General features: G+C 41.6%; 1 protein-coding gene across 5 annotated transcripts in view; it reads left to right on the top strand.

The window, feature by feature from the left end:
- Nucleotides 1–24,340, top strand: part of PRICKLE2 (prickle planar cell polarity protein 2) — a 338,765-nt gene that overhangs the window by 216,077 nt on the left and 98,348 nt on the right. The window contains exon 1 of one of the 5 annotated variants that reach the window (XM_019728353.2): nucleotides 8,706–9,214. The exons of 3 other annotated variants lie outside the window; for them this stretch is intronic. The gene's annotated coding sequence lies outside the window, so the exon portion shown is untranslated. Of the gene's footprint in view, nucleotides 1–8,705; nucleotides 9,219–24,340 lie in introns of those variants that run through there. One more of the 5 variants, XM_019728354.2, reaches the window with a different exon arrangement.

Raw genomic sequence — 24,340 nt, 5'->3', positions numbered from 1 at the left:
CGTTCTAAATAGGCAAATATATGGACAGAAAGTATTGTTGGCCGAGAGCTAGAATAGTGGGGAAAATGGAGAGTGATTACTACTTGCTAAAGGGTTTCTTTTGGGGTTGGTTAAAGTGCTGTAAAGTTAGATTGTAATAATAGTTGCACAATTCTGTGAACATGCTAAACCCATTGAATTGTACACGTGAATGGGTGAATTGTATGATATGTAAATTATATCTCAATAAAACTTTTAAGAGTGCTAAAGAGAAAAAGTAGGGAAACATTTTGGCAGTATTAGGAAGGTGAAGAGAGGTCCATTTCAGGACAGGAAGGCCTGAGGTGACAATTTTAAGACTTGACAAGATGAGAAAGTAAGCTACGCTGCTATCTACAGGAGGAATACTTCAGATAGAGGAAGAGCAAGTGCAAAGACCTGGAGGCAGGCATGTGCTAGGTGTGTTTGAGGACCATAATTCAAGTGACAGCGAGGCAGAGAGTAGCGGAAGAGGATGTCGTGGGACATAGATCTCAAGGGCCTTACTCGGAGATGAGCAGCATTGATGGGTTTTGAGCAGAAGCATGACATGCTCTCATATTTGTTCTCAGAGAATCACTGTGGTTGCGGTTTTGTGAATACACTGAACGGGGGCAAGATTAGACCAGATGGAGGCAGAGTTGACGGTTGCTCGTACTGCCATCCAGAGAGAGATGGCAGTTGCTTAGAGCAGGGTGAGAATAGTGGAGATGGTGGGGACGTGTTAGATTCCGCATACATTTTGAAGGTAGAGCCAACAGGACTAGTCCAGAGTTATAAAATGTTCAGTGTAAGGGGTCAGATAGTACATGTGTTAGGCTTTGCAGGCTATACAGCCACCGTTGCAACGACTCAGCTCTGCTGTTGAAGCCTGAATGCAGCTGTAGACGATACATAAATGAGCGGGCATGATCACGTTCCAACAAAACTGTATTTGCAAGAACTTGAAGCAGACCAGAGTTGGCCAGTGGGATATGGTTTGCCAACTCCTGGATTAGATGTCAGGGCAAAAGGAAGAAAAGAATGAAGAGCGACTGGAAGGTGTTTGTTCTTAACCACTGGAAAGATGGAGTTGCCATGAACTGAAATAGTGAATACTGCAGATGGAGCAGATTTGGGGGGGTATGAGGAACTGAGGTCTGGACTTGTTAAATTTGAGAAGCCTTTTAGACATCCAAATGTAGACGTGACATAGGCAGGTGGATATGGAAGCCTTGAGTTCATGGAAAAAGTCTGGCCTGAAGTCATCAGCAGAGAGGTGGTATTTAAAACCCTAGACCAAATCAAAGAGCATCCAGAGAGAAGAGTGGGGGTCCCAGGACTGAACCCCAACATTTAGCTGTCAGGGGGATGAGGATGAACCAGCAAGAGACTGAGGAAGAACAGCCAGAGGGTAGGAGGGAAGCCAGGAGGATGTGGAGGCTAAGAAAGTATTTCAGAGAGGTTAACTGCCCTTTCCTTTCCTACTCCCAAAATCATGTTGAAGTACAAATGATCAGAGAGATATTCTTGCAGGAATAATTCTGAATTCCCTCTAATTTCTAAATAATAAAAATCATTATCTAACTTTATTCACTCAACAAACAGTCATTAGCTGTCAGGTCGCCAGGCATTGTGCTAGGTGCTTGGAATAGAATGGTGAGCCCAAAATGCAGAGTTCCTGCCCTCAGAAAGCACACAGTCTAGTTAGAGAGTGAGGTGTTAGTCAAGGAAACAGTAACACTAATGATGGATGGGTCATGACGACTAACCAAGGCTGTGGAACTATGAAGCAGGATGAGCGTTCTAAAGGAAAGGACACACATCCACACATCTAAGACAGCAATACTGTGAGTTTTATACAAAGGCTTCATCTAATCTGGAGGACCAGGGAACCTTCTGTATTTTCTGTTTTTAATAAGAAGTTATTTCCAGCATACCACACTCTGATTGGGATACAACTAGTTTTTGTTTTTTTGTTTTGGGATTTTTTTTTTTTTTTTTTTTTTTTTAATTTACAGAAAAGTTGCGAAGATAATTCAGGTTTCCTGTATACCCCTTCCTTACCTATTTTTCCTAATGGTAACATATTGTCTTAATACATTTGTCAAAATAGCAAGCCAACATTGGTACAATCCTATTAAGTCCAAACTTCATTTAGATGTCACCAGGGATACAACTAGTTTTTGAGAGGATAAGTGCAAACCTTTGAATGAGAGGAAGAAATAGGGACTTTGTAATCAGACCCAGGACCAAATCTCAGCTGTGGTTTTCATGTCGTTCTTGTTTTCTCTTTGAACCTCAGTGTCCTCATCTGTACAATAGGGGATAATAAGAGCTACTGTTTGGGATTATGGTGAGGAATAAATGAAATAAAATGTGCAAAACACCTAAGATGTAAGTTCCTTCCATCCTTTGAGAAAAGCAATATGTCAGTTTGTACATCTGTGACATTTTGCCTTACAGGATAATTTTCCCAAAACAAGTGTTTGTTGCCAGTTTTCTATTGTATGAGGCAGGGAGTTTTTCAGACTTTTTCCGGGGTATCCTCCATTTGCCAGCATCCTCTCCCAGGAGAGGTGTGTAAGAGCTTAGGAAGTGCGGGGAGACCAAAGCATCCCTGTGCAGTAGTTGCTTGTTCTCCCAGTCCTTTACAGAGAGAAAATTCAGATTTTTATTCAGCTGTTGAATGAAAAGGAATAGTTCCCAAAAGGTATGGTAGTAAGTGCAGCTTTCATTATCTCAAACAAAAGTAATGTTTGCTAGCACATCATGTCAATTTTAACAATATTTTCCTGGAAATGTATAATGTAAATAGGTTTAAATCATTGAGGTAGTCTTTAGTCTTTGGGGGAAAGGAGCAAAATCTTCAACACTCTTTCATTTTGATTTGCCTGTGCTAGCTTGTCCATATTTCTCCTTTTAATTAATGTAATTAATAGAGGATAAAGGCTGTATTACAATTTTGTGCATTAGATTATGTATTGGGATCAAGAATAATTAAAATGCATGAAACGTGGCTGATTGCTAAGACGGTGGAAACAAAAAAAGGAAGACCTCTTTTCTGGATTTAAACTGTGCCTGATTATTTTTCACAAGCTATAGAAATGGTCCATGGTCTGAAAAGCATTTATGATAGTGAACTCTTAAACATAATGGAAGAGAAGGAAGGGATCCTGGGGGGATGAGGGGTTGTCCTTATGTTTATCATGAAAATTTTATCATTACTGCTCTGAGTCTTGCTCCCTCTTTGAAACCCAAGTGGGGAGTTATTATTATATAACCCTTGCTATATGCCAGGTACTCCACAGAGTACTTTATACAATATAGCTCATCTAATCTTACCCAGACCTTTGGTGATAGATACATGTCTTCATTTTATAGATGGAGAGACTGAGTCTTAGAAAAGATGAGTGGCTGTTATTACCAAGGTCAGGCAGCTAGGAGGTAATAGAGCCAGATTTAAATTGGGTCTTTTTGTTGGCTCTTTTAATGATAATGCCCTGCCTATTGTGGGAGGCAGATCATTTTAAATCTGATTTGGGAAAGGGATTAGAAACTATTGAGGAGAATCTCTTTTTTAAGAAGGCAACTCTGCCTCTGTGGGTGCCTTGTTGATCTTCACCTGCACTTTACAAGTTTCATTTTTCTCTATGGTTATGTGGGATGTTGTTGCTTGTTATTAAAAGGTGGATAAAAATCTAGAATGTTTTCTTTGTTTTCTCGCTTTTAGGGCAAAACAGGTACAACTTTCATCTCCGGTATTCATTTAGGACTATGATTATTTCTTTTATGTTAAATATCCCTTTGTTTTAAGACATTGTGAGTTTAATAGATTGTGCTATTTAATAAAAAATGGATTTACATGGCAAAACTAAAAATTGACAGCTGGGGAGTCCCCGTTGTTTGTTTCTCTCCTCTTCCTGGGCATACACTTCCCAGCCCCCTTGCCGTTGGATGAGGTCATAGGATGACTAGTTTGACTAATAGAAGTGATGTCATTCACGTCCACGTTGAGGCTCCTAAGACCTCTCCAGTTCTCTCTTCTGCTGTTGCTGGAACCTGGAAATTATATGTTAAGATCACAGGCACACAAGAAGGAAGCAGACTAGATCCCTGAGTCACTGCTTGAGATGGAGGTGCCTAGAGAGCCTCTGGTCCTCCAGCCAACACTGCATGAGTGAGAAATCAATGTTTTGTGTGTTAAACTGCTGAGATTTGCCATTGTTTGTTACTGTGTTATAATTGCCTAGCCTATCAAGTGATACAACAATTCTTTGTCAGCCTATCTCTCCAATTTTTAAAAATTCACTGGATTTTGAAATCTAAATGTCAGAGAACCTGTCTTGAGTAGATTACTTAAAACTATAAAAGCCTCTGTGTGTTTATGTGTGTGTGTATAAAGTTTTAGAGAATAGATTTCTTTAAAATTATATAACATATACTTATAGTAGTTATAGTATATATATGTGTGTGTGTATATATATATATATATACATATATATATGCACACACACACAATAGCACACATACTTTTTTAATAAAATAAATGAACTTATGACCTTTATTAGACGTCTGATTTGAAACTTTGGTAGCACCTCTCATAGTAATTAGTATTTCACTGTGGCAAGGCCGGAAGTATGGCTCTAAATCAGCTAGAACTGGTGCTCTCTTTATCTTTTTAAAGTGCTTCTAAGACTAAGATGCTGCCATTGCTCTGAGTGACCCAGGCCAGTTCTATCATCTCAATATTTAAAAGTCTTCCTTAGGTCCAAGGAAATCCCTCTGTAGTTCATTTAAAATCTATTCCTTTTGATTTCACACCTGTGGAGACAGTGATGAAAAATTGTTCCTTATGACTGTTCCTCAAAGCCCTTCCGCCAGGAGGCCCTGTCCTTGTTGTCACTTGCCCTTCTCTTAGTTGAACTAACGAGGAGTGATTACCTTATCCTTTCCCCATAATACTTTAGCAAGGTTTTGACTAATGCTGGCTAAAGATGATTTGATTTTTCCACACGTGTGGAGTGGACTCTTTGTTGTTACCTGCCTGTTACGTCATGTGGGTGCTGCCTTCCTGTCTGTGCCCCTGCCCATGAGTCTTTTCATTCGGCATTTGTGTGAACACTTTTTTTCTCATGTTCATGCTCACTCTCCTGCCTGCAACACCCTCTCTAGCAGCTAACGTGTGACCTTAGCTATTTTAGCAGCCTTTTCATTTTTTTTATGAATTTTTTTAATTACAAAAAAAATTTTTTGGCCCTGAATTTGACTCAAGTTACATTTTTCCTGATTTCTGGTCACCTCAGCCACAGTCAATCTTGTCTTCCTTATCCCTCTTGCTCTATACTATGTGCACTTGTGGTCATTTATGTAACTATCTTACTGTCTCATCTCAACAGAAAGTTCTGAAGGTCGGTAGTTGCAACCTTGTCACCCAACAAGAGTGTCCTGCATTTCAGATTCCCAGGAAATACTTGATTGTTTCCCATTACCTGTTCTCCCCGATCCTACATCCAAGAAGTTTGCTGTCATAACGTGAAATTTCATGTTTTTGTAAAAATAGTGTGAATTTTGCCCCTATTTACTAGATCTCTGAGATTTCCAAACTAGTTGTTGCCTCACCTTATCTAATACCTAACAGCGTATTTTCCCAAAAGTCCTGAATAGAATGGTCTCCAGGATGAAAATAATCACAGGGAATTGTTGATCCGTGGATTGTGTTATTTCAATAATCTGGACAAGGGCCATGCATAGATCCCCAGCTTCCCCACTGAGCTGTAGTCCCAGAGAACATGCTGTCATAAGGACTTCAGCAAAATGCTTCTGCACCATCCCCCTCCTGACTATAATTAGACCTCCGAGAACTCTGCACGTGCCCTGTCATAGCGCGTGTCACCCTCTTCTTTAATTGCTTGCTTATTTGTTTTTCTCATTTCTAAGCTCTTTTAAGGCAGGGCCCTGTGTTGGTCCCCATGATGTCCATCAGGCCTAACCCAGTAACTGATAAATTTTAGGAGTTCATTTAACGTAACTGAATGGACGAAGCACCATGCTTCCCAGAAATATGATTGTCTTGTCCTCTAGTACAGCTTTGGAGCAGGACGCCCCCGGTGCCTCCTGGTCATTTTTACTGCTTTCTTTCCTAGCTTCATAGTAATTGAAAAGTGTTTTTGTTGTTTCCTGTAGGAAGAGCATGTCAGCAGCTCACCCACATTAGGTAGATTTTTGAGCCGTACCCTAAGAATGGGGATGATTTTGCAGTCTATCCTTTACTCGCTTCCTCCCCACCTTTTGGACTTTGTCTAGCCAGTTCACTAGTGCCAAACTTAACAGTGAAAGCATCATTACTTCCACCACCGATAGCTAATATGTATCGAAAGTTTGCTATGTGCTAGGCTGGGTGCCTGTGCTCATGTGAATTCTCAGTTGATCCTCACAACAGCCCTGCAAGGATCGGCACTATTATTGTCTCTCTTGTTATAGATGAGAACCTGAGGCCCCAGATCATAGAGTTAGCAAGTGTTAGAGCCAGGGCCTGTCCCCAAGCAATCCATTCCAGACGCCGTGTTACATTGTTACTTCTTATGAAGTCGATAGGCATGTGTCATATCAAATGTAGATGAAGATTAAATACTTTTCACTTTGTGTTCCAGCTTTCCATTTTATTACTTCACTGTCAATCATTTGTGAATTGCTTCTCATAATTCGGATATGATCATGCTAATAATGAGGTTAGAGAGCAGTGGGCCCATCTTCAGATGAAGAAACTAGAGCATAGAAAGTTCAAGTGACTTGTCCATGGCCACACCAGGGTAGGATGTCACTGCTTCCCCTTGGCCATTGGTGGCTTCAAACTTTGTATTTGGTATTTTCTTCTTGAAGGATACTGAGGTCTGGGAAACCATCCGCCTCCCCACATGCTCTGAGCTCTGTATGCTGGAGACTTAAAGCAGAATATGACTCATTCACTTGTATTCTGTTCCTATTAGTGAAAAGTTATTCCGGGTCCCATGATTTTCAGCATGAAAGGTCTTCTGTGAACCGGAGAGAAGCATTCTAAAAGAAGTTATTAAGCATTATTAATACAATTACCTATAACAAAAGACATAATTTAACTTCCCCACAGCCAACAAAAAACTTCATTTGAGGCTTCAGGAACTCTAGCTGGAAGGACAGAGCTCATCAGAGTGGGTTTTTCAGGTGGAGGACGTGCAGGCAAGGAGCCAGGCTGACTGCTTTGTCCTTGGGGACGCTTCTGTGCATGATGGAACTCACCCGTCTCCCAGCCTCCCAGCCCCTCTGTCACTCTCCTCCTCAGGAACCCATTGTGCTTCTTATCACAGGCACAGCGTCCAGAATATTCGCTTGTGCTCGTCTCTCACCTGGCCCAGGGTACTGCAGAGGCAGCACTGGAAGAATGATTTATTTTAAAGAATAAAAGATGACCATGGAAATACTCAGAGGATAGAAACAATGGTCATCCTAGTGGAAGGAAAGCCTTGGTGAATTTTTGTGACTTCATCCAAAATGTCAAAAATAACTGTTATTTATTGAGTGGCATTGTGTCAATCCCCACCACAATTCCATTCACTGTTTTTATTTTATTGTACTAAAACATGAGCTAGGAGAGCGCAAGCACTGTATCTTTACCCAGTCCCTAGACCAGTGCATGGTACAGAGTAGGTGCTCAGAAAATGTTTATTGAATGAAGGGATGGTACAAATGAAGAAATTGAAGACCCCTAAAGTTAAGTTCCTTGCCCAGGATCACATCACTAGCGGAAAACAAAATCAGGATTTGAACCCAGGGCTACCCAATTCTATAGAGTTTTTTCTTCATGATTGCTTGGATGGGCCTCTTTGTTGGTACAGAGAAATGGAAATTGGAGACCCGAAGGTATTTAACAAACTCCAGTCTGAAGTCCAGGATATGCAGGTTCTGGCCCATCCTTGCTGAAATTTGGTGTGACCTTGGAAGTGGCCCTTCTTCACTCAAAGCCTCAGTTTCCTAATCTGTAAAATGGAGAGATGGAAACAAGGCTCTCTAAAGGTCCAGGTGTCCTCAAATGCCCAGGGCAGATGTATGCTTTGTCATCTCTCATGCTTACTCAGAGTCAGGGTCGGGGGTTGAGGGACAGGGTGACTAATTCACCATCCAAGCACTTAAGGAAAGTAGTCAAATGTGTTTTATTTCAGGGATGCACAAAAATTCAAGGATGACATAGTCTCAAGATAGCGAAGACCCTAAAATTAAAGTTGAAGAGACAAAAGAAAGTAGGGGCATTTGTAGAATCCACACAGCTTTTGGGGAGGAATAATGGAGCTGTGATTCCACTTCTGGGCTTGGGCTTGTGCAGCATATAATCTGAAACAGGTGCTCAAGTTGATAACTCTGCCCGGATCTGATCCCCTGCGCATAAGAGCGCCACTTTAAAAAAAAAAAAAATGCATGTATCTTTAAAGCCTTCCTTTTATATGTGATATTTTTTGTACTCCTTTGGAGGTTGAGTAGCTAGGGCTTTTGCATCCAGGAAGGGCTTTCTTCCCATCATCTCCCTGGTTGGGGATTATTGATTTGGAAGGCAAGGCTGATTTACATGTAAATAAATCTCAGCGCTGGGCAGCGGGGACAGGACGTCCAGATGCCGGGACAGACTTGCTGACGTCACGGCCTCATTAGCATGCGGAGGATGCGAGCACTGCAACAGCGCCTTCTCCAGCACCACCAGCAGCTCCTCCGACAGTTATTATTTTTTGGCCAAACTGCATGTTTCCTGGTTTAGTGTCTTGGGCTCTGCGACCAGCTAACTGGTTTCCCCGGGTCTGGCTCAGGATCAGTTGGTGACGCTGAGGCTGGGGTCTGTGCCTTCCTGCAGATTGACGAAAGCCAGGCTCTCAGGAAGGCTACCGGGTCCAAAGGAAGGGGAGAAGTCACACTTTTCCCCCTGCTCGGTGGATCCCCAGCAGGATCTAGATCCAGCAGTGCTGTTTTCCACGTGAATGCCGAGCAACTCAGGCTTGAGCCTGCTGCTGGCTTCAGGAAGGGTCCAGATTTTGAGAAGCGTTTCCAGAAGAAGATGCTTTGGCTGCCTGCGGTCCTGCTTGCCCTGCTTGCGTTCCTAGAAGCCAGACTCAGGGAGAAAGTGAACTGGGGCAATTGACAAGCGCGCAGGGTCTGGCGGAAGCTACTGAGACAGGGAATTGCATCTTCCTCGGAGGTAGGTAAGGAATTTGCTCTAATTCACAGATTAAAGAACAGCGTGTTTTCTAAGGAGAATGAGAAAGCTAGAGCTACAGGCTTTGCATTGGGGGATGACATCAGGGCTCCATTATCCTTAGCTAGGTATCGTTTTTAGTGGCCCTCTGACATCTTTTGCCTTTTCTATGCTTATTAGAAAGCTCAATTATAAAGTGACATATCACAGCTATAGGTAGTCCTGAAGAAACACTTAAACCCTAGTCGTTGAGAAGTAACATTCTCTAAAAGAAGTGCAGCTATCTTTTAAAAAATGATAATAAAAGGGGAGAGGGTTTAGAAATCGAACACCTGGTAGTGTTCATGCACAGTAGTCGTTTCAGTTCAAGAAATCAGTTAGTGGGAGGGCTAAGGAGACTTAGCTGAGACTTCCAGGTAAAGAAATGGCGCTTGAATTATTTAGGTTTAATTTTAGTCAGTGCTTTCAGGTTAGAAATGATGACAGAGCTCCAGAATATGACTGCACAGCCCATAGAAACACATGACTCAGTGTGTTCTCCACATCGGCTTCTTTGGGGAGTATCCATAGTTCTCTTCACCCTTGGTTTCCTGAAAACCCGTCATTAGCATTACTAATCCATCATGGGGGTCTTGCAATGAAATACAGTGAACTATTTCTTGCAATAAAATTTTTGTCCTTGTATTGTTATGTGATCTTAGACTATGCTGGGGTCCAACAGGACTTTTAGGAACCATAAATGGTCGAGGCTGTGCCATATCACAGCACAGTAGGTGATCCGTACTAGATGTGATGCCATCGCCAGTGCACGCATGGCTGTTGTATAATTGAGGCACATGGCTTGTTTCCCCGTCGTCTGCCTCCAGTCAGTACATCCATGACCACAGTCACGGGAGGGCTCCAGCTTGCAATGAATATATGGTCACGGACTGCCTGCCATGTACCAAGCGGCAGATTGCAAGGCTGCAATTTGCTTTGCTTGAACGTCTTTTCCCGGAGAGTGTTTTAAACCATCTCGGTTAGACTTAAAATAAATGAAGCAGGCTGGCCTCCTTGCTGGAGGCCAAATTGGCTGCTCTAATCCTGCTCCCATAAGGCTCCTGGCTGCTGATGGCTTTCGCAGATGGGTCAGGGTGAGTGTCCCCATGGGCTCCAGAGTAAGTCACAACTTTGACAGAATTACCATATTTTGGAGATTTGGGTTTTAATGCCTCCTTCAGTGCTTGTAAAGGTTTTGCCTTTCCATCAAATTCTCTCTGCCCTCGGGAATTCTTTATGAATGCGAAAATTAAAACATGTTGGCTCCATCAGGCATTGTCATCTGTAAACAGTCATGGGACAGCCAGAAATAGTAAAATAGATTGTTTGAAATGGCAGGTTTATAAAGGTTCATCGTGCAAGGTAGGGGAAAATTGAAATATTGGAAAGAAGATGCGTTCGTGGAAGCTTGAGGAATGAAAAGGGAATTTAGAGGTTAGACAGTATGGGATGATGTTTATCAAAGGCTCAGACTGTGAATTCAGAAAGAACTGAAGATACACAGAGCTTCCTCTCTGAGCACTGATTCCTATCCATGTAGTGGGAGAGCATTAGAACCTATAGGCTGGGTGATTGGTGTAAGGATTTAATGCGATGACGTACGAGAAGCACAGTAAATGCTGTATAAATGTTAGCTATTCCTGTTGTCATTGTTACTGTTTTATCATTGTCATTATAAGCGCTGTTGCTAAAAACAAAACAGTCCACTGTAAAGGCAACATGTTCACATCCATTTGTCTGCAGAGAGGTTTTGCCAGCAGAAAAGATGTCATTTCTATTCACTGTACTATCCGAATCCATTCCCACTCAAAGAAACTTTCTACCCAGTTGCTTGAGTTGACAAAATAAAGTGTATTATCCGGGGCTACTATATTTTGCAGAACTGAAAGTGACCGGATGGTAAAGTGAAAATTCATTTCGCTCAGTCACCCTTAACAGCCTCCTGTTTTGGCAGCTGACAAGTCCCAGGTAGAAAACTGCAGGGTCCAAATAGGAATCAATGCATTTCTGGATTTCTGTTTGCATTGTTGCAACTTTGCATGCGAGTGGCAGTTCTTTGCTGTCTTCTTTCTTTTCAGAGAAGACACTTAGCATTTTCTTCTCCATCCAGGGAGGCCTTGGAATATATGCTTCACCTGCTAGCTGGCTCCTCAAAAGTTACCAGGCTGAATTTATGCCACCCTGTGGGTGACTTCCATTTGTGGGTCCCCTGTTAAGGGAAAAGAGTAGGCTCCTCTGCCCACCTGCCCGTGACCCAGTCCTCTGCCCTTGATTTTGTCCCCTAACGTGATACATTTGTGCCAGATTTGTGCCCTTCCTCCTGTCAGTGAACATACTTAAGTCACAATTTGACAGCTGTTTCCCAACATCTTTCTTTTAAACTTAGGTGAAGTGAAACTCCGATGCAAGGGTCTGAAGGACAAACTTAAAATGAATTAAGGAGCCAGAGGAGTCTAGTATAGAATTCTTCCTCAAAAAAACTAAGAATTGGGACTTGAACATGCCTGGTTGCCATTGGTTTTCATTAAAGTTGTGTTTTGTGTGGAGAATGGTATTTATACCTTGACAGTAGCCCACCTCCTTTGTATGTGTGATCTAGGGAAAGTTGCCTAACCTCTCTGAACTTTGGTTTCTTCAAGTGAAAATTGGACCTAAATTCCCCTGGACTCATGAAATTGCTATGAATTGACAACTGCAATGCCCTTGCCCAGTTCCTGGTACCTACTATTTCTTTCTGGTGCTGATAACTTTCATATTTACTTTAATATTCCCATTTAATCCCAACCTGTGGACAACAGGAGGTAGTAGTTGTAATGCACATATGACAGAGGAAACTGAAGACCAAATAGGGAAATAGGGAACATAACTTACCCTAAATGACACAGCTGGTGACAAGTCCTGGTACCCTGTCTAGTGCTGCTTCCTCTGCTCTTCGATTGCAAAGGCTGAGTTGGAGCAGGACTCTTAACCACCTCTCTGTACTGCCAGCCTGGAATTAGCCGAAACCTCTTTTTCCAGAAGCCCTAAGCCACGGTCTTCTGTCTTCTCTGTTGTCTTCAAACACCCAAGAGCCAAAATGCTCTCCCTCAGACAGGACTTCTAGGTGGCATTTGGATGAGGACTTCTCCACTGTGTTTGAAGACCCACTAAAACCTTTAGTGTCTCCCTCCATGATTGTTGTTTATAACCAATAACTGCTGGGGATTCTGAAGTGTCACAAACTAAGTTTGGGGCTAGGCATTGACAAAATCTCTTTTCCTCACTGATGTTCTTGACTGATACTTGCCACTTTGCTCTCGTCCTAACCTGTAAAGATTTTTAGTGAAATGTTCTTTTATACTTTGCCCGTGTGTGTGCATGCATGTGTGTAAATGGATTGGGAGAAAATGTTGCATGAGGATCACACAGAGTTTCCAGCAACGTAAGTCTCCCAAATCTCCACTGGGGACTTAGCCAGTTGAGTTTGGAGACTTGGTTTTCTTTTTTCTCTGGCCTATTGTTTGAGTAGTTCTTTGTTTGGAGTCTAAAACCCAGGGGATGCTTCTACTGTTATTTCCCTGGGGACAAGGCAGAGGGAGAATAGAAGCAAGGAGAGAAAGAGATTGGATGGAGGAGTTGAGAGGAGGGGAGAGAGGGAAGACAATGGGGAGGGAGCTGGGAGAATATCAGCAACCTCTAATCCCGCATGGAAGTGCCATGCTGAAGGCTCCCTTTGGGTGACATCACAACTCAGAAGACAAGAGCCTCTGTTCTCCTTCAGCTAGAAATTCCTCTCCTCCTCTCCCCATCTGTCTTATAGAACTCATAATGCGGCCATTTTAAATGCTAAAACCCTACTCGTGGCTAAACACAGGGTGTATTTTCTACCAGAGCACCACAGACCATTTTTTAAAAGTGCCTTAATTAAAAAGAGTGCATTTTCCAGTACAATGTGATGGGCCTGCCTTTCCTTAGTGGTTCTAGAGGGTAAACTTCAGCAGGCTTTTGGCTATCAAGTCTGTAAAAATCAGCTTGGCTGAACTGAAGACCCAGTGTTTATGAGAGCTGACAGGGAAGAGGGGACTTAACACTGTAGAGGGCACAGAATCCAGAGACATCACCAGTTGGAAGTGAAGGCATCGAGGAAGTCAGGGCTAGCCTCACGTGGGAAAGTGTTTCCAGCGCCATGCTCACAGTGGAATGAAGCTGTAGGAGGAAGGAACAATGCTGATTTCTGCTCTCCCACTGCTTCCTGGTCCTAGCGTTGGAGCTGCTGTGTGTTAACTGTGCTAGGGCACAGTGGGCATGACAGGCACCATTTACCCCTGGGGATGTGGGACAGAGATGGAACCCAGGTCGGTGCCTTTGACAGTCCAGCACTCTGACTGGCAGGTGACTGACTTGAGTGGAACTGGGAGTGCCATTGGCCCCAAGTCCCCCACCTTTCCTCAGTTCCTTAAAAATCAAGCCTTATAGCTATGGGCGGCCAAATGGCTCAGTTGGTTAGAGCGTAAGCTCTAAGCAATAGGGTTGCTGGTTCGATTCTCACATGGGCCAGTGAGCTGCACCCTCCACAACTAGATTGAAGGCAACAAGATGCCGCTGAGCTGCCGGAGGGGTGGCTGGATGGCTCAGTTGGTTAGAGTGTGAGCTCTTAACAACAAAGTTACTGGTTCAATTCCCACATGGAATGATGGGCTGCGCCCCCTGCAACTAAAGATTGAAAACAGCAACTGGACTTGGAGCTGAGCTGCGCCCTCCACAACTAGATTGAAGGACAACAACTTAGAGCTGATGGGCCCTGGAGAAACACACTGTTCTCCAATATTCCCCAATAAAATTAAAAAAAAAAATCAAGCCTTCTAAATCTTATCCAGCCCCATCTAAGGTTAAAAGCAACTGGGACAAGAATTCTTAGCATTTCATTTCAATGGACAAGATGCTGTTTTCCCTGGTCTTGGCATCCATTCCTCAGAGTCCTTAGAGATGCTTGTTTGAAAGTTCCAGGACTCAGATGAAAAGCAGCTATAGTTTCTGTGGTCACAGGGTAGGAAATGTTTTTAGGGTAGCTGTTAGTATATATGTAAATGTATATTTTGGGTGTCTGTGTCTGTAGATAGTCTGTGTATGTATTTATGTAAATGTATAGTAAAATTAACTATTATAGATTGAGCACGTATTGTGTGCTAGTTGACATGAAAGATGCTTTAGATACTTTGCCTTATTAAGTCTTGCAATTATACAGTAAGTATTATTAGCTCTCCTTAATAATGGAAAAACCAAGACTCCTAGAAGTGAAGTAACTTGGCCAAGGTTATACAGACAGTAAAGAGTTAAGCTCGAATTCAAATCCAGGATAATTATAGTCCAAAGCCTGAATTAAGCCAACCATTCTAGACCTCCTTACCCTTCTTACTATAATATCCTCTGTGTATGTTTTTACTTTGCCTTCTAGATCTTCTCTATGGATCTGTCATTTGAGAAATACCTCATTATTTAGCCACTAAATTAAAATCCTTTTGGTTGATCTTTTGGTAAAATTGGAAACACCCAAGAGAGCGTGTCAGGCATGAAACAGAGCATATGACTTTTTCAACTACAGCTTTGAATGTGGCTTTTAGAATGAAAGGGTGAGATTGATTGGAAAGTCAGTAAAACACCCTGAGATGAGGAGTAAAAGCTACAGACCAATGGAAGCAGCTCTTTGTTGGACTAGAGGGAGTATGGGAAATTCTACTGGGCCTTGTGCCCATGGGAAAACCAACTGGAGTCCTAGAGAGAGGGGCCAAGCTTGCTGACTCTTGATCCCCGGTTACATGCACATCAGGTAATAACGAGAATGTGTTGTGTCCCCTTACTGAGCCTCAGTTCTTTCATCCCTAAAATGAAGGTCCTGAATCAAATGAACTGTAAATGCTCTTCTGGCACGGACCTTGATAAGTGTGAACTTTAAGAATGAATTCAGCCTTGTCGGAAAAGGTGTGTGATTTGCACTGTGGGCTGCTCTTGGGTGGAGAACTAAAAGGTCAGATTTTCTATCAGGACCTGACCTGTCTGTGCGGTGAGTATGTGCTAGAATATGAGAAGCAGTAGCCCTCCAGAGAACGACTCAGAGCTTCCTGTAAGAACATCTGACCTTTGGATGCTTCAGGCCAGTTGAAGAGGGGGCGGATGCATGTGTCAGTGTGTTGATGCTGCTCATTCACTCTCAGAAGCCCCCCCCACTCCCCCCCCGGGCTTCGCTATGTATGCAAGCATCCTGCAGACTGCTAGAGACCCAGACCAGGCCTTCTCCAGTTTAATGGGCATACACCTGGGGCTGTTGCTGAAGTGCAGTTTATGCATTTTTGACAAGCGCCCTGATGATACTAATACTGCCCCTTCTCAGCCACCTTTAAAATAGGTATAGAGTGTTCCACAGGCAATAAAATTTGACTAAATTCAGAAGGCCCAGGTTCTAGTCCTGGTTATGTTATTCGTTATCTGAGTAAACCTTACCAAAATCACTTAGTTGCTCTGTGACTCAGTTTCTCCTTCTAAAGAGTAATAAAAATAATAACATTTAATGACTGCTTACTGCTTGACAGGCAGAGTGCGCACTATTTTATGTGCTGTATCTTATTTAATCCTTATAATAACCTTCTAAGCTAGGTTATGTTATCATCTGCATTCTACAATGAATCCCAGCAAGCTGAGATTGAATTCACACCATCCAGCTACGGCGCCTTCACAAGTTATAAAGACAATAGACGTGAAGGATCTTGGAACTTAGTTGTGCATGTGTGTGTGTGTATTACACAAACATATGAATAAACATATTCACATATATGATATATACACTTTATAAATATCAAGGGCACCTGAAATTATAAGAAGTAACTATTTGCCAAATGAAGTTGTGTTGTTTTTCATTAAAACATGTTTTTTTCAGTTTATAAAAATTAAGATCCAATGCTTTGTGAAGTTTTGAAGAACACAGGTGTTTGCTCTGTAGTCTTGGATAGTTTAGCTAGGGGAAAAAATGTTAGCTAAGAGGAATGTTCAGAAGAACAGGAGGCTATTGTTCCCTGAGTTTCTGGTTATTTAGAATTAAATCCCATTAGTTTTCGATCTTCTTTCTGTAAATTTGGAAGATATGTATGATGTTGTTTTTTGCTCTATAGAAAGAGCAGTGTTACCCAGCTGAGTGTATCTTGTGATACAGGATATGGCAGTCCTGTAAATAATTATCCTGAACCTGAATTCCCAGTGAACCTGCCTTGTAAATGTGTTGACATAAGAAACATCCAAACCTGCAGAGAATTTCTGTGAGATTATTTGAGCCAAACTGATGACAGTTGCCGGGATCCAAAATCTCAACAGATTGAGAAATTGATCTGGAGAATGAGTTTTGCAGTTTATTTTATACATTAGAATCAAAGGAGGAGACATACGGAGGGTTACATGAAATCCTTTGGTGGTAGATTAAGGGGGTGGGAGAAAGCAAAGCAGGGAAATCTCTGGCATTGGGTAAAAAGTAAAACAGAGAAACATATACTTCTTTTACATTGGTGAGTATAGCACAGTAAACAATTACATTTACAGAGCATAGAGATGGTGTTCGGGGAACAAGATAACAAGGAGGTGTTCTGTGGTCTCCTGCTCTGGTGCGAGGTTGTACCCTGTGGGTTCCAGAAGAAAGGGGATTACTCTGACATTCCAAGGGTATGTTATCTTAGATGCAAAGAGACAATAGACAGGGTCACGTAAGGTAAAGATTGACCTTTGTCAAGGAAGCTACCAGCCCAAGATTTAACTACCAGCCATGACCCGCTTTTACTTAGAAATTTTTATGTTCAGACCATCTTATGTGGCTACTTTCAGTCTCTTGAGTTTGTAGGGCCTGCCATGCTGTCCTCCCCTGAGCTTGTCAGGTTTAGTATGGGGCCCCTTTTTTTGTGCACAAGTGGGAGTCATAAGAGGTTGATCATGAGTTTCATCTGAATTTGATATCTGTCACCTCCCTGGGTAGCAGGTTGTGATCTAGCAGGGTAAACAGATGTCTGCTTTCTTCCCTTATTTTTCATTGTTATTCCCCCAGAAGATTCTATTTAAGTGGCAGGGAAAACCTTCTTCAGTGGGGAAAATTATTCTTATTTGAATGTGTACCCATGTTTTAACTCCATTCTTAGCAACATCCTGACCATAGTATTAGTATGGCAAACAACTGGCGCCTGCATCGCCAGGCCCCAACCTCCCCAGTGCAGACCTCACTAATGACCACCACACTCTGTCAAGCCCCACCACAAATTTAGAATCCTTCTCAACACAAACTCCAGACAGCCTCTACCCATCAGTTGTAGTTGACCCAGGAGATTTAACCTACATGCCATGTCTACCGTTCCAAACTTTCTGGAAGTTGGTTCTCTTTTCAATTTACTAATTATTTATTAAATTCCTATGAATTCTTTGGCATGCTGAAAAGAAATTGTGTTTTCCACTTTCTCTACATTTTCTTCCTTCCAAAGTGGATGACATGCAGGCTTATCAAAAGTTTCAGTTGAATTTTCTGTTAATTAAGGATTTCATAGATTTTCTTTTCTTTCTCTGGGATATACATCCTGTTCTGATTAATATGGTTACTACTCTTAAAGCTCCTGTCACTTTGTATTACCAGTGACGTAGGGTCTCTATCTAGCTTTCCTGCTGTGATGCTCCCATAGGAATACCTCCTTTACAGTGAAGTGGTTTCTGTAGGCATCCTCTAGGCAATCCAGCCATTCATTGGCTCAGTGGGCAGTGCAGATGGGGTGCCTGCTGTTGGCTCAGCAACTGCATAGCCCTCCCCTGACAGCTTATCTGTCAAGATTCAGGAGTTCATTTAAATGACTGCTTAAGTCTACTACTTGCATTTGAGTTCATCATCTCAGAAGTGGCCTGGAAAGCCTGTCAAGACTAGCAGCTTGCCATGGATTGGAACAAAGAACTCCTGCCTCCCCCCCACACACTCACACACATACACCGTACCCTCCTCCCATGCTTCCAGTGTAGGTTGGACCACTTTGAAACACTTGCCTCATTAGGAAGCAGGGTGAAAATGCAAAGCAAAGAATTCACACCTTCCTCTCAATAGCAGGAGCTGGGTTCTTGCTACCCTGTTTCCCCGAAAATAACACCTAGCAGGACAATCAGCTCTAATGCGTCTTATATTATATTATGTAAGACCCGGTATTATATTATATTATATTATATTATATTATATTATATTATATTATATTATATTATATTATATGATCTGGTCTTACATTATAGTAAAATAAGACCGGGTCCTATATTAATTTTTGCCCCAAAAGACATATTTGAGCTGATTGTCTGGCTAGGTCTTATTTTTGGGGAAACACGGTAGTATGGCTTCTGAAAGGTGAATTAGGTAGAAAGAAACCTAATCACTGGGCTTCATCACATGAGCTTGAACTTGACTTCCTTTCACGTTGTTAGTTTGTCTGCTTAAACACTAATGTGGTTTGCCCCTGCAATACTTAAAAATTGTTTTAAATCAGGTACCATTGAATTGCTAAGATTCGGCTTCCTGCGTGGTATTATAATGTCACATGCTATTTTAAATTTTTAAAAGAACATTGCAGAGAGTGAGAAATAGACCATCTGCAAGGTACAACGCACTGTCTCTGGCCCTATGGAGAATATTAGGGAAGACCTTTTACACCTAATTGGTTGTCTAAATCAGGTATTTTATACTTGCAATCCATGAGTACCAAAGGACCGGAGAAGACTGAAGAACCTTTTGAAATTAAATGCAAAATTTTCTGTGAATGTATATGTGTTCATTTTTTAAGTGTAAGGATCCCAGCTTTCATCAGATTCTTAAAGGCATAAAGTCACCCAAAATGTCGAGAACTGCTACAGTGGTTGGAAGATTATTGTAAACTCATCCAGGAAAATCTCCATAGGTTAACATGGGACTGGAAAAAAAAACTGTCCTCTGTGGAAATCCTTTTTTCTCCATGGCTACCCAGGAGCTAATGTTAAGCTCTGTGGAGCTGGAAGGAGAATTACTTGGGTTTCTTTCATTTTATAGATGAGTAAATTGAGCGCTATAGTCTCAGCTACTAAGGCCACAGGTGTACCATGTTTCCCCAAAAATAAGACCTACCTCGAAAATAAGCCCCAGTTAATATCGTCAGCCAGACAGACGCATTTAGTACATTACAACGATGCAGAAGAAGATGACATGACTGTATTTGAATAAATGTAGATTGTTGTACATGAAAAATTAAAACATCCCCTAATGCGTCTTTTGGAGCAAAAATTAATATGAGACCTAGGCTTATTTTCAGTGTAACACAGTAGTTATTTCTTGTTACTTTTGATACTTTCTTGTGATACTTTTTATTATTCATTTAACAGTGTAACAGTGTTTTGAATTTTTACTTTGGGTTAGGTCATGGATTTTCATTCTGTCTATAGTCAAAGCATTCTTTCAAATATTGGACATTTGCAATACATGTAACAGAATTAAACTGCCCTGTGGTTATGGCACGATTTTCATTCATTCCCAGCAATCAATACATTCTCCTCTGCCCTGACCTTCCTCTTTTGCATACTTTCATTTAACCCAGGAAAAAGGCAGTATTTCTTTGGTGTAGTTAGTGGACTGACACTCTATATTTTTGGCATAATTGTAACAAAAATACATTTTAGTTATTGTAAAAAATAAACAAAAAATATTTACACGTTGACCGTATCTTGTTTGCATGCCCATGAAGGGTCCAGTGGTTGACAACTACCAAGCTAGATTCTGGGCTAGGCTTTCAGGATTTGAAATTTTTTAAAACTTGCCTAATGAATGCTTATTGTCCTAGATATAAGATAAGCTCCTTGCTTAACCTATGGAAGTTACAGTGGGAAAAACATAATAGACACATCAAGTAAGATGATTTCTGATAGTGAAAAATGTTAAGGAAAAAAATTGAAGGATAATAGAATGGAGAGTGAAGGAGAAGGGGAAGAGGGCTATTTTTATAGGGTCCTTAGTAGACATACTTCTGAGTGATGACATGAATAATGAAAAGTAGGCCAGCTCATAAAGAGCTGAGGGAAAGATATTCCAGGCAGATGCAAAGATCCTAAGGGATGGCCTTGGCAAATTCAGAACACAAATGAAAGGTCAGTATGGCTGAAACATGGTATACAAGATAGGGAATGGGACAAAATGAAGTTGGCGAGAGAAGAAGGGGGCAGATTATATACCAGATCTCATAGACCAGGCTCGAGTGTGTACGTCATTCTAATTGCAGTGGAATGCCGATGGAACATTTTAAGCAGGATTGTTGAGGGTTATCACAACTGTTTTAAAAACAGCTGGTGGAAAATTCTGGAAGGGCAGGGATTAAAGCAGGGAATTAGAAGGAGGCCGTTGCTCTAGCCTTGGCAGGAGGTAATGGTGAAATGGACTAGGAGAGTAAAGGTAGAAAAGGGGGAGAAGAGGTAATGAGTAAATGATTAAGACGTATCCCATGCACAAGGAAGCCCCAGTCTGAACTGTTGTTCATTGTATCAACTCTACCAAAAGCGTGAGGTCGTGGCTATATCCAACAGGCTTTGGAGCACGGTGTGGGTGTGCACCTAGGGGGCATATATCCTTCAACCATCACCTTGTCAAATCTAAATATAACAAATTTTAAATATTTTTAAAACCTTACTCCTGTGGACCATGTGAATTTAATTTATCAAGGGCTTCTTTCCAATAAAACATGAAACCAGGAAATCTTATTTTCTTTCCATGTACTTCTCTCTGTCTTCTCACTGATGCAGAATGAGGAAACTAGTTGTGGCTCATCACAAAGCTGCGAAAATCTTTCCACAGATCCAGCTTGAAGAAGGGAAGTCAGCATCTTGCCTTTGTCACTTGTCCTCACTATGGGAAATCCCGAGAACCTTGTTTCACTTTGTTGTTTTTTTCCTTGGACTTGACTGAAGCCAGGTCTCTCCTGAAAATAACATCTTTCCCTGTTGTGTCTAACTCAGTCTGAATTAAGTGGCTTTACTTCCAGCATCAATTTTTGGTAAACACCCAACTTCTTGATGCTCTTGTTTCCCAAGTCCGCTGGGGTCATCTTGAGCCTTTGGCCTCATTCACTGAGGAACATGGATTTCTGGGAAGTTTTTGCCTTGAGCCCTTCAGCACCGATAGTAAAGGGCCCCTGTCAAGTTTTGAAGGGTGTGACCATTGCCAGAATCCCCACAAGCCAAGCCCCTGAGGGATGCTCTTGCCAGCTGGCCCTTGTCCACACCAGAAATGGCTGGATTTCAGTGGTTCTCTGTGTATGGAGCTGGCTGAGTTCCCCTGGATGAAAGGCAGCTTAATATAAACTGAAAATGTTATTAATAAGCAGCCACTTAAGAATTTCCTATGACTTGCCAGTGATTTGGGGGCCTCTATGTGAATAGGGAGAAAAGCACAACTTGTTTTACATGGATTTAGGGACCAGTGCAGCCAGTCTGAAGGGGCCTTCAGGTGTCTGGTGAAGCACTCTGGCATCCAACAGATCTAGGTTTGCATCTTCCTTTTTATCGTCTCCTGGCTGTGGGAACTTGGGTCTGTTCCAGAAACTGTGAGCCTTGGTTTTCCCATCTGTAAAATGAGGATAATAATAATTTCCACCTCAGACTGTGCTTTGAGGATTAAATAAAGAATATATGGAAAGTGCTTAGCAGAGCCCAGCATATGTTCAGAAAGTGTGTTCTTCAAGAGAAAAGTTGGGAAAATCATACCCTAGAAATGGAACCCAACTGACTTTATTTCCCCTGCCTTGGAAGAAAATAAAGTAGATTTGGAGTTCTAGATACTCCAACGCTTAGTAGCAACCACAGCACATGGCTTTTCTTTGCTTCACCTTCTTCATGTTTAAAATGGCAATAATAACTTGCTCTGCTGACTAGCCTTATAGAGATTTTTGGCAATTCAAAGAGTTAACTAAATTAAAAGTGTGTGGTAAGCTCTAAAGTGCTTGATTAGGCACAGGGGTCATTAATTTAATATCCAACCTGTCTACCTTATTATATGTTGGTAAGAAAAAAAGGTTACTTGTGTGACCTTGAAATATTAAAAGCATGGTAAAGGTTAAGTAATTCTTCGGTAAGGATGGTAATCGAATTACCTTGCTCAGTCCAGCACTCTGTTCACCTGAAACTAATGTAAAATAATATTAAGTATATACTAGGTGTTTTCTAAAGACTTATAAAAATGATTTGTTCACCTCCCATCTGTTCTCCGTTGATCCGTTTCCATCCTAACTTGAATACATTACTAGGGTGTAGATTGACTCCTGGAGAGCAAGTGCCATGACAATGTTTTTTGCTTGTTTGTTTTACTTTATATCCCTGCACATAGCATAGGGCCCAGCAAATTGGCATGTAGTCAGGTTTCGCTATACCAAGCATGCTGTGTGTATTATTTATTATAATTTTAGCAGCAACTCAGTGAAGTGACAGGGGGTTCGAACCCAAGTCACTCTGCCCCCAGAATTTAAGGTCTTAATCCACTGCACTCTACACTGCCTTTAAGTATTTCATGTCTCAGATCTTTTCTCCTTGAGGTTAGCCAACTTCTGCCACAAGGCAGGTAGAGACTAAACAAGTACTTCAGCAGATGACATGAAAAAGAAAGGCAAACAAAGAGATATTTTGTGGCGTCTTCCAGCTCTTATCTTGAAGTTTGGTGGTGAGGAGTGTTAGAATTGTTGCAGTCATTTCCTCGGAAATTGTTCCCCTGAAGGACTCATGTGCCAAGAGGAAGATCTAGGAACGTGCTGTGCAAAATGTCCAGTGAAGCAAAAACGTACATGCCATAAAATCACGGTTAGACAAAGTAAAGTGGAGGAATCCATCCACAAGGAGTACCCGTTCTGTCTACCTCGGTTTATTCTTAGCAGGGCGGTGGGTCTGACAGGCAGCTGAGGAAATCAGAGCTTCTCTCCATACACACAGCCTTTGGTAGAAATGCAGTGAGGCAGGTAGCAGTGTTGCCATGGAGACACCATCCGTGGCCAAGCGCTTCTCCTTTGAGGGCTCCCTCTGTCTACTCATCAGGATACTGAATTAGCTAGCTGGGTGTTTGGTAGGCAGATACTCACTGGCCTGTGAACACGTTTACAATAAAATCAAAACGCCTTCACATGGATTGCATGTGTCGGTGGTTCTCCAGCTGCCATCTTGTCACCATCTTAGACTCCTCTTAATATCTTGAGGACACCTTGATCTCTTCTACCTCCGTGCCTTTACTGACCTGTTGGAAATACTCCTTCCTTCTCTTTTTGCCTAGCAACCTCCTACTCAGCAACCTTCAGGTGCAGCTTTCTCAAGGGGGCCCTTTCTGACTTCACATTAATAGGAACTCTCGGTAGGACAGTACCTGGCACATGGTCGGTTTTCTATTAATAATTGACCTAACAACGAAGTCAAAGTACTTTTTAAAAATTATTTTTATTTTTAATTACAATTGACATTCAATATTATTTTACATTAGTTTCAGGTGAACAGTGTAATGGTTGGACACTTAGATAATTTATGAAGTGATCCCCCGACTACTCTAGTATCCACCTGGCACCATATATAGTTATTACAGTATTATTGACTTTATTTCCCTATGCTGTATTTTATATCCACATGACTATTTCATAGCTACCAATTTGTACTTCTTAATCCCTTCATCTTTTTCATCAAGTTCCCCTAAACCCCCTCCAATCTGATACCCATCAGTTTATTTTCTGTATCTATGAGTCTATTTCTGTTTTATTTATTTGTTTATTTTGTTCTTTACATTCCACATATAAATGAAATCAGATGGTATTGGTCTTTCTCAGCCTGACTTATTTCACTTGCCATAATACCCTCTAGATCCATCCATGTTGTCACAAATGGTAAGATTTCATCCTTTTTTCACGGCCGAGTAATATTCTGTTGTATACATGTACCATATCTTCCATATCCAATCGTCTATTGATGGGCATTTAGGTTGCTTCCATATCTTGGCTGTTGTAAATAATGCTGCAGTGAACATGGGGTGCATACATCAAAGTAAAAGTATTTTTCACTTTTGTTTCTTTTCAAACT

Source organism: Rhinolophus sinicus, linkage group LG10 (genome assembly GCF_036562045.2).
Source record: "Rhinolophus sinicus isolate RSC01 linkage group LG10, ASM3656204v1, whole genome shotgun sequence".
NCBI classification, from domain to species: domain Eukaryota; kingdom Metazoa; phylum Chordata; class Mammalia; order Chiroptera; family Rhinolophidae; genus Rhinolophus; species Rhinolophus sinicus.
The sequence above is the reverse complement of the archived record's forward strand: the minus strand, read 5'-3'. Positions and strand labels throughout refer to the sequence as shown.